The sequence below is a fragment of the Tachypleus tridentatus genome, chromosome 9 (genome assembly GCF_004210375.1).
Source record: "Tachypleus tridentatus isolate NWPU-2018 chromosome 9, ASM421037v1, whole genome shotgun sequence".
Classification (NCBI taxonomy): Eukaryota; Metazoa; Arthropoda; class Merostomata; order Xiphosura; family Limulidae; genus Tachypleus; species Tachypleus tridentatus.
In genome coordinates, this window is record NC_134833.1 from 88,831,687 (window position 1) to 88,842,747 (window position 11,061).

Below are 11,061 nucleotides of genomic sequence, written 5' to 3' on the forward strand. Positions count from 1 at the left end.
CTATTTCAGTTAAATTTTTAATGTACATAACTAATGCTGTTAAATCTGTGTTACGAAATTCCCATCTATGTTACAGTAAATTCTCGAGTGTAAAAATACTATAACTGTGATTACAGATTATTTCTCTGGCAAATGAAATATTTGACCAGAAAAGTTATTAATTTCGAATATTACATATTACAGATAATATTATATTATCATAATATAAGTTCATCGATATAATTCTCGACAAAGAATGCTGAGCGCGCTAGCTCACCTTTAAGTGAATTGTAACTGTATGAACTTAAAATTATTTCACTCATCGTAAACCTTCAATAAGACATCAAGGAAGTTCCAGAACAGAAAAACACTTGATATTGTTTGTAAGTTTGTTATAACCATTATTGTAAATAGTAATATGGCTTGCATTATAAAATATATTTATTACAAAAAAGAATCTTGTTGGTAAATGTTCAAGAATGCATACATACGGACATTTGTTTAACATTTAAATTTAAAGTATCATTTAACTCCATTTTAGGCGATGTAAACTGTACTTCATAACATCATAAATTGGAGATTTTCCGGCATAAATTATATTACGTAACACCAGCGACTTGCAACTGTACTTTACTTCGTTTATTTAAGTGATTAATCACAACTTAAATAATTATTTATCCGTGAATTGATACCTAAAATATCGTTTCTCTTAAACCTTTCAAGGTAGATACTGGTTTCATGGGAATCATATGACTAATATAACATTTTTCTGTAAATCACTACATAAAATTTTATTTTCTTTTAAACTATAGTGTAAAATATTTCTCTTTATGTTAACTATCATAAAATATTATTTATTCTTCTTATAAACTTAAAATGTCACATTTTGCTTTTTTTCTAAACCACAGTTTATTTTATTTTAAACTAGAAATTATTTTCTTCATATAATTATGAAGCCTCGAATATTATTTTGCTTTTTCTTTCCTCTGAACGTGTCAACGTTTTCATAGTGTGGCTTTACAGGTTGTCGAATACTTCTTCTACTCTTTTTTATAGGAATTTTAAAATATTTCTGTGTCAGCTAGCCACAATGAGTTTTGGTCTTTTGCAGATATGAAAGACATCACACGTACATTTAGTCATCCTTGCATTATCAAATGATACTTCAGATTAATTTTATTCTTAATATATAATTGTTACACATTTTTAATTATTTTGTAACATGAAAACAGATATATTTTTATTGAAATGTATTCAGAAAGTGTTTTTAAACGTTCAATAAAGTATATTTCTGTAAATTTGAACGACTCACGTCTCTTTTTTTTTCTCTTTCTACAACATATGTTGACAGTTTCTACATGTGCCTTTATTTGTACGAATATCTGTACTTCTGTATGAGACCATGCATATTGGATAAGTCATAACACCGGCTATTGTTACCATATGTTAATAACGTAGAGTTGTAGCACCTGGATAGACTGACACCACTTTGAGAGAGGTAGGTCTGTATAAGGCTTTAAGATCGGTGCTAGCCAGAGAAACGCAGTGCTATATCTATTTGCAAGTTTATAAAGCTGAAAGACCAAAGATACCTTAACAGTCTTACCACACAGAAAAAACAAAATCAAGAATTTCATAACCAGGTAATGATTGAAAGGTGGTAAGGAGACATTTTTATTACATCTACGGGTTTCTTTGAAATAGGCTAAAGATGTTTGAACTAATATTCATTCTAATAGTTGACTTTCATTTCAGTTAATTTAACGTTTCAATAATTCAGTTTATCTTATGTTGCAAAATTCTGTATCACCTGATTTAATACATTCACTGAGCCATCGATAAATTGATCTTTAGTTAATTATTTAGTTAATAAATTAAACATTAGTGATGTTAGATTCAGTAAAACGATCATTTTATAACTTATCAAGTATTTTTTGTATAAATTATTTTCTAAAGATTATTCTCTTTTGAAGCTTAGTAAACACATTGGATATAAGACATATGTCTGTAATTGTTAATATCTTGTTACTTGTGTCTTAAGTTAAGAAAAAACTGCATCAGCTCAAAAGATCCCAGGGTAACAGCTACAATGTGGTACAATGCACCATGGGTTTCAGAGGTGAATATGAAAGTAAGGCCCACATAACGGTGGGGATACATCGTCAATAAGTTTTAACCTCCTGTTGCCAGCCTGCCATAAGAAACAATGAATGGGGGCGTTATAATTTGACGCTCAATCGCACTATTAATTGCCACCCTTATAATGGAAAAGTGGCTGAATATGAGAAATAAATCTGATACGAGAAAAAATCTTCCGAGGCATAATACGAATTAATTGGCGTTATCGTCGTGTGCAAGCACTTTAACGCAGGATGATGCAAGAAGCACCGAAACAAGAATGAAAAGAAAGTGTGATGAAATTTTATTGAATATGGTTTTACATGGACTGGTAACGAAGATGGACCTATTAGGTTGTATGTTAAATGTGGAACAGTGTTGTGTAACAGTAATTTGCATTCAGCAAAGTTAAAACGGCATCTATAAACCAATTAAAAAATCCAACTTACGAATATTTCAAAAGATTGTGTTTGCAAATAAATGCAAGGAAAGCTACATTTCGTTGATTTATCCATCAGAACAATAAAGGTGCTCTTATTGCTTCATATCGTATTAGTTGCCATATCGCAAAAGCATATGAAGCTCACACAATTGCAGAAGATTTGATAAAACCACGAACAAATGATTTAGTAGAGTGCACGATTGGTGAAAAAATTCTTAAAAGCCTTAACTCTATGCTCCTTTGTGACAACACGGTTTATCAAAAAATCAAGAATATGTCAACAAATTGCTTAACGGAGTTAACAAGGCGAGTAAAAGCGAGTCCAACTTTTTTTGCTACAGATGGACAAATCAATAGATGTGGCAGGTTATACGATGTTGCTTGTGTTTGTTCTCTATATTCACGAAGCTAATTTTGAAAAGTACATGTTATTTGCAAACATTTGCCTACTCAAACAAGAGGCGAAAATATTTAAACGGATCGATTAATTCATGTAAGAACATGACATCCAACGGCAGTTTTACTCAAGCATTTGCACTGATGTGGCTGCAGCTATGACTGAAAACTTTTCAGGAGCAGTAGCACGCATGAAAAAAGAAAAATCGGGACATCGAGAGTATCTACTGCTGTCTTTATCGTCATAAACTTGCAATGAAACAAATGCCAGATGACTTAAAAGAGATATTGGGTGATGTCATAAAAATAGATAATTTTGTAAAATGAAGACAACTTAATGCGAAGATCTCCACTTTACTCTGTGAGGATATGGAAAGTTTACGTAAAAATTTTCTGTTTCATACTGAAGTCTGATGGCTTTCTTGGGGAAAAGTACTTGCTCTATTTTACGAACTGCATAAGAAGATAAATTTATTTTGATCTGAATGTCATTTTGAGTTCGTAGACAAATTAAGGGAAAAATGCTGGATACAGAAAGTGGCTTACCTTTAGACGTATTTACCTATCTAAATGAAGTGAATGCTACAATGCAGTTAGTAATCTTCTTTGTTTACAGATGATCAATGTCTTAGTTATCTTGGATTATGTTCAACGTACAAACTACGTTTCATTCCTTGTATTTGGCAAAGGGGCATTAATACTATTTAAAGGTGAGCTCAGTAATAACGTATTAATATATCTATCATTTAGTTCATTGTGTTTATAATTTAGGTAAAATATTGCTTATTGCATTGTTAATTCACGAAACAATATAAACATCTTTACCCATTAAATACTTGAATGTTACCAAAGGTTTTGGTTTTCCAATGTGATTTGAGTATTTTTTTCATAGAATATATGAAAATGGCCACGGAATTGTGGTAATTGTAATCCATGCGTATAGCATTTTAATTCTATATTTTACAGATATCTATAGTTTATCTTTTTACCATTTACAATAATAACACTTTGTGTTAAATTGCAAATAATTCTTTCCGATTATCTTTAACTGGATCTACTTTGTCAACAGACCTGATATGCGGGCATTGAGAATCGTGTATAATTTTTTTGTAATGCTTCCTTCACCTCCTGTGTTATTTAAAAGCTAGTAAGTATGTATTCTGAAATTATATGTTGCTTTCTGCAGAATATTAGAATAGTTTATTTTATTTCATGTAAAAATATGAAGAAAAAATGTACTATGAAGGCAGTTTCTTTTCTTGAAAAAAAGATCAGTTCCATCTTAGAAAGATCACTGATCTGATGTATCTTCTTACGATTCCTTGTTCTTCTACTGGACTTTTGTATTATTTTCTAACTGAATATTAGCGTTCATAAAACATCCCTGTTTTGTTCAAATTAATCTCATATCTTTTATTCGGCCAATATAAAGTCAGCCACTTTAACCTTGTAAAATTATATTGTTTTAAGCTTCCATTTAAGAAGTTGTAAAATACTTATGTATCTGCCATATTTATATTTTTGTAAAAAAATTCAGTGTCTATGAAAGTAAGTTGAGATATTAATTCCTCCATGTAAAACAGATTGTGTAATATATATTTATATATGCTCCATCAAAGGTTTTCAGCTCCTTTGATTTAATACATGACACTATACTGAAATAATTCATATATTACAGAAAAAATTACATTCAGCTGCTTATTCAAGTTTCTTTTTTTAAGGTTTAATTTAATGTCTATATCTAATAAATTGTAAATTGCAACCCTAAACTTCAACTACAAAGCCATAATTATGAAATTATTCGTTCATATCCATTTCAACACAAGCCAATTCCAACCTTAATGGGAGAAGTGTAAATTTGTTTGTTTGTTTTGAATCACACGTAAAGCTACACAAGGGCTATCTTTGCTAGCCCTCTCTAATTTATTGGTGTAAGACAAGAAGAAAGACAGCTAGGTGTTACAACCCATCGCCAACTCTTAAGCTACTCTCTTGCCAACGAAATGCTGGACTGACCGTCATTTCATACTACACCAATGATTAAAAGGCGAGCATGTTTGGTGTGAAGAGGATTTGAACCCGCCACCCACAGACTACGAGACGAGCTCCCTAACCACCTGGCCACGCTGGGCCCGAGAAGCGTAACCTGAATAACAAATAAATACAAAAACAAGATTAAAACCAATCAAGTGATGTACAATTTACCTTACTTTGTGTGAAACATAGAATATTATATTTGCTCTCCATGTAGACATTTATTGATTAACATATTTAAATAAGTTCATATATTTTTTCTTCAGCACTATTCCCTCCTTCTATTCATATCAGGATACTGATCCATGCTGAAAAAGGACATACAGTACTGTTCATTTTGATTTGTCTAGTTTCTAAATTAGCTCCTAACAATGAAATTGCTACAGAAAATAAGTGTCAAAAGCTTAGAAGCATAACCTTTTTGAAACTTTTCTACAAATATCAAAAATACTATATGTTTTATTTTGCATCTTCCAACTATGTACCGCTAGTACAGCGGTTTGTCTACGTATTTATAATTCTAAAATGAACGGTTCGATTCATCTCGGTGGGCTCAGCAGGGAGCCTGATGTGGCTTTGCCCAACCAAAACATACATACTTCCAACGATTATTTTCCTTAAGCAAATTAAGATACTCAAAAATAATATAGCAGTAGAGAAAATAAAATATAAAGTTTTATTGGAAAGAGTGTCTGACAGTTCATTAAAACGTTACTAATTTCATTTCTTTAGTTCGTTTATTATTACAATAGTAACTAAAATAATAGAAACAAAAACTTCAAGGTGAGATAATGAAAAAAAAATCACAATTTACATAAATCAATAGCTTGTACTTATATAATATTACACTGTAACGTAAGCTGAATGTGTGCTACTCGGATTTAAGTTTGTGTATTTTGAATCACACACTTTCAAACGTCATTAAAGCAAACGTTAACAAATGTAAAAAAGATGTATACTGTTAGGAGGCTTAAGCTGTTTAAAATATTTTTACCGCTTATAAAGTAACCATTTATACAAAGAAAAGCGACCTAATAAATAAAGTTTGATATTTCTTTGACACTTGGACAGATGAAATCTTTCATCATCATCGGTTAGCAGAGTGTGTAAGCTTTACACCTAACACTATACCAGTACAGGTATTTTGACGATACAATTGCTGGATTCACGTCTACAGAATAAATACTTAGTTTTTCAAACACGTTAACTCTATACACCTCATCATTAAGTTCACTTACGAACGGATTTACAACGCTATAATCAGGATTTCTATTCCCCTCGTTAGACTTAGCAAGTATCAAACACAACATTCCAGTAAATATCAAATTCATTCAAAAACCAGGATAAAACTTCAGTCCATACTATGTAAATAATACATTAACAAACACAACACTAACATTATTTGTAACATATAATATAACAACTGCCACGATTTCTTTCTTGTAGAAAAAAGCGGAAAAATAGAAACCAGATTCAACAAACGAAAAAACGCTTTAACATGTTTTTGAACACTGAAAACCAAATAACCACAATATAGCCAAAGAAAACCTGAGATACTAAGTAGGGACGCAAACATAAACAAACGCGATATAAAAGATCCCCTACTTATACAACAACACAAACCAAAATTAAACCAATATAAAGAAAGAAACATCTTTATATCCAAAATAATTAATAACCTAACATATGTATCATCGCCCTCTACATTCTCGTACCCGTGTTACACTCTCGTCCCTCAGATGTGCTCGGCAACGATAAGTTGTAAACTATTTTGGTTAACCTGAAAATAACCTAAGAAGGTTGAAACGTTGTTGCTTTATTTTAATAAACTTTTTAATATCCATACCAGCAGTCACGAGATACATTTTCACTTCAAGTGGGTTTCTCGTCGTCACGTAGACGTCTGTGTAATGAAACTGGTGAAATTACCTATAGTCTTCATCCACAAATGGATCGTCGATAATTGTAGGTACAAAGGGTATCCTTTAAACATGAAAAACTTAGAAAGAACCGTTTTCCCATCAGTATTGTGCAAAATGACTAATTTCAAAATGTACGATTTTTAGATGAGTCATTGACTGTAACTACGCGGTCAAGAATTTAAAATATTTTAAATATATCTTATATAACTTCTGAAGCTAGCTTAAAACACTGTTACTTCGATAACACTACCACGAATAACGCATTAAACTAATTTCAAATTTATTTGGTATTCACTTAATACGTTGAATTTATGTTATGAACTGATTTCAGTACTTTGTGGAAAACGTATATATTTTATATTACTATTTTTGCGAAAACGTACTCTATTGTTTAAACTGCTAGACTTCTGGTGGAACAGAAGGTGTAATCCCGAGTCAGGGGGCAGATTAAAAAATTGTTATCACCATTTTGATCAGTGATATCAGTATTTTCTTGATATTTAGCTTATTATAAATAAATAATTTAGCTTATTATTATATTAGTTTATTTAATATAAAACTTAATGATACAAACGGCAAAATGTAAAAACTTTATTCTATTTTAATCTATATGTTAAAAGGTAACATCATATATCTTTATTTTTTAGAGTTAACAGGACATATTAAAGCTTGCTTCTAAGAAGCATGGACACCAGAAGGAAAAGTCTTACAAAATACAATTCCAAAACCTTTAGCACAGAGGATGATGTTAACATCTTTGAAATTGACCTGCCAAAAAGCTTCTCCAATCATCCAAGATGAAAGTTTTAATGTGACAACCGAGAAAATAGAAATGTCTTCTGGTTTAAGACTTTTATTTATGTATAAAGGTTTATTTTTTACTGTGCTAGCTTCTATTATTTTTTCCACAGCGTATGCTATTGTTAGGTATTTAAAAACTGTAGATACAGCCAATGTACTCTGGGTTAACTCAGTTTTTTATGACAGTATTCAGTATTCCACCTCTTGTATTTAAGAATATTTGTCCTCTCGGTCCACCACTTACCAGAAAAATTATATTAATTCGAAGTGTTGTTTATCCATTGGTAGTGTATTTGAGATACAGTGCACTTCATTATATACCCATTGCTGAAGCGAGTGTCATCATTTTCAGTTATCCAATTATGGTATCTGTGATAGCCAGAGCAGTTTTGAAAGAACCAGTTGACTTACTACAAATTATATCAGCATTGTTAACTGTAGTAGGTGTTGCTCTGGTATCAAAACTTCCCTTAGAAATCCAACAAACCAAAGCATTAAATAGTAAAACTTTATCAGATCGTACATACGGTGTTTTTATGGCTTTTGTTTCAACAATATTCGGAGCTATTAACATAATTTGTACACGCTGGTTGAAAGATACTCCTTTTTCTGTGACTTTATTTAACAGTGGATGGGTTGGTATTATTGTTAGTTTAATCATTATAGCCTCAGAGAGACAGCTTCTAGTCATACCGTGTGGAGAACCATCTTTGTTAATTGTCTTCTGTTCCATTATCGAGATAGTTGGAATAGCTTTACTTTATGAAGGATTAAAAACAGAACAAGCTGGAGTAGCTTCTGTTGTTCGAGCAGCTTCTCACATTACCTTTCTATTCTGCTGGCAGTTATTGTTTTTCAAAGAAATTCCAGATATTTGGAGCATCTCGGGTGTAACAATAATTATTTTTTGTATTATACTTAGCGGTATAAGCAAATACATCAATAACCAAAATAGAAAAATACATAAATAATATTTTATCATTTTATTATCTTTGCCGAAGCAAAATTGATTTTCTAACATATTGATGGTATTCTGCGATGCTTCCTTCAGATTAATATTTGAAATTATTTTAGGTGATACAGTATAGAAATGTTGATATTAAAAAAGACATCCTCAAGTACTGTCTCCAAAACCTAAACCAGTTTTAGAAAATTATAATGCTTGATGGTCTATCTTTGTACTAAGTAATTTATCCTGGATTTATATGTTACATTTAATCAACTTCCTTAAAAAGTGAGTATTTCAAAGTACATTTACTAATTTAGTCTGTATTACGACTTGTTTCTCTCTCAGAAATGTATATATAACTTAACACATTTGAACATATTACGTGTATGTCCATAATAATTAGCAGCATTATAGTATATTAGTATTAAATCATTATATTAAATACGATACTTAATTATGTTACCGTTTCTTGTTTATTTCAGATGGACCTCCAATTTATTTTGTTATGTATGTTAACATATAACAATTTCAAATAGCCGAAATTTGAATTTGAATTTTAGAGTTAATTGAATGTTTATATTTATAAATTTTACGAAATTTTCTAACAAGTATGATACATACAAGATTGATTCTTTCTTAACACAAATATATTTCAATGTACAAACAACAATACAAATTATAATAACATTATTAATAATAGCTTTATATATAAGGGTCTTACAAATTTACAAACAGTACCGATTATTCTTCGTGGGCAAAACTGAATATTTTATAGACGGTTGACGATTAATGAATTAATTCTATGTTTATACACAGGTACGCTTTTCTTGATGGCAAAGCTAGCAATATCTGTTCTTGGTTGGCCTCACTTGGTTTATAAGCTCACTTTTCACTGAGAAAGATTTCTAATGCCCTCGTAAAACTACTAACGTCCGAAATTAATTCTACGAAATTGAATGGATTTTAATGTTCGAAATATCTCGACACTTCTGGTCAAATGTCTCTAGTTTTCGGATTAATAAGTGATTATTGAAACTATAGCTTCCATGGTTCATAATAGTGATTCAACAATATTATAAATGTCTCACTTTAAGATGATTATTTAAAACAATCATTTAGTAAAACTACTGACAATCACTATTATTTTATATAGATCGTACATTGTTGATTCTTTCTCTCGAAAATCTTCTATAAATTTATAGAGCAAGTGGAACTTTCACAAAACGCCTTTAACAATATACGTTACATACATTTATAAATATATGTTGCATCAAACAAAAAATATTAAAAAATATTTAACTATAAATCTGTTACGATTAGTAAAAATTACAACAAAAACAGAAAAACAAGTTTCAAAAGCTATGCTGACGTGAAAAAATTGGTTAGTAGGATTTTTTATTTTTGTTATCAATGTTTGTCATCGGAATGAAATAAGTAGAGACAGAAAAACTATGATTAAATTTAACACATGCCCACTTACTATATCTATGCTACTGAAGTCGAGTAGACTGTAATCATATTAGAATTTAGAAGGGATATTTTTATTTGCATACTTGTATATATTATCACTTCACAATATTATGTGTATCATGGCTGATGAAACAATCCGTCATGTTATTTCTTATTTCAAAGTTTAACGCATATTCAAGAACTATATTTAAAATGAGGCGAGTATTTAATATTGAGAACCTTTAGTTTATTCACTGATGATATTAGTAAAATATTTTTGCGCGTTTTTTGTCAATATATAAATTTAGCTATTTGTATATCATGTGTCTTTCTTAGTTTTTTGAAATCATAAAAACAACTGTGTACTACTTTTTCTGATAAGATATTTCTATTATAGAGAATTTTTGCTGTATATGTATATACAGTCGAGCGTTCACATTTGGTACTTTTGGACTTTGCAGATTCAATATGTCAATGATCAGATGTAAATGTGATGATAATTTTGAGTGTAAATATCGTTTCACAGATACTCTTTGTAACTTATAAATAAAAATGAATTGCTCTTCATTGAAACATTTTTTTTTATTTTGGTCTGATAATTTAGTTTATACTTTAGCCTGTGGGCAGATGTGTTGAATATATTCACTTTCCTTTTAAATTCTGTTTGCTTTGCTCCCATAATTTTTAATTAAATTAATTAAATTTTCTTGTGTTGCCTGTAACTCAGTCGGCCAATAATTATGTTTTCTTCATATGCCATATGTTATATTTCAGTTTTCTGTTTTGTAGATTCTTATAGAGTGTATAGCGTATTTTCAAATTTATTCTGAAGAATAATCAATATATACTACTATTTTGGATGTGTTATTAGTCGAATACACTAGCATGATAAAAATTCAGTCATTACTTTGTTGTTATAAGACTACATATACGTATGGACTGTGGATATTAGCTTTTGGCATATTGAATGT

The 11,061-nt window shown here is 30.3% G+C and overlaps 1 long non-coding RNA gene across 2 annotated transcripts; it reads left to right on the top strand.

Annotated features, from left to right (window-relative positions):
• The first annotated feature begins 1,419 nt into the window (after positions 1–1,419).
• On the top strand, positions 1,420–10,654 carry LOC143225703 (uncharacterized). 2 transcript variants are annotated; one of them, XR_013013996.1, is made up of 3 exons: positions 1,420–1,622; positions 6,819–6,938; positions 7,539–10,654. It is a non-coding gene; the product is annotated as an uncharacterized LOC143225703 (long non-coding RNA). The 2 variants fall into 2 exon arrangements; XR_013013995.1 differs by lacking the exon at positions 6,819–6,938.
• Positions 10,655–11,061: the final 407 nt, after the last annotated feature.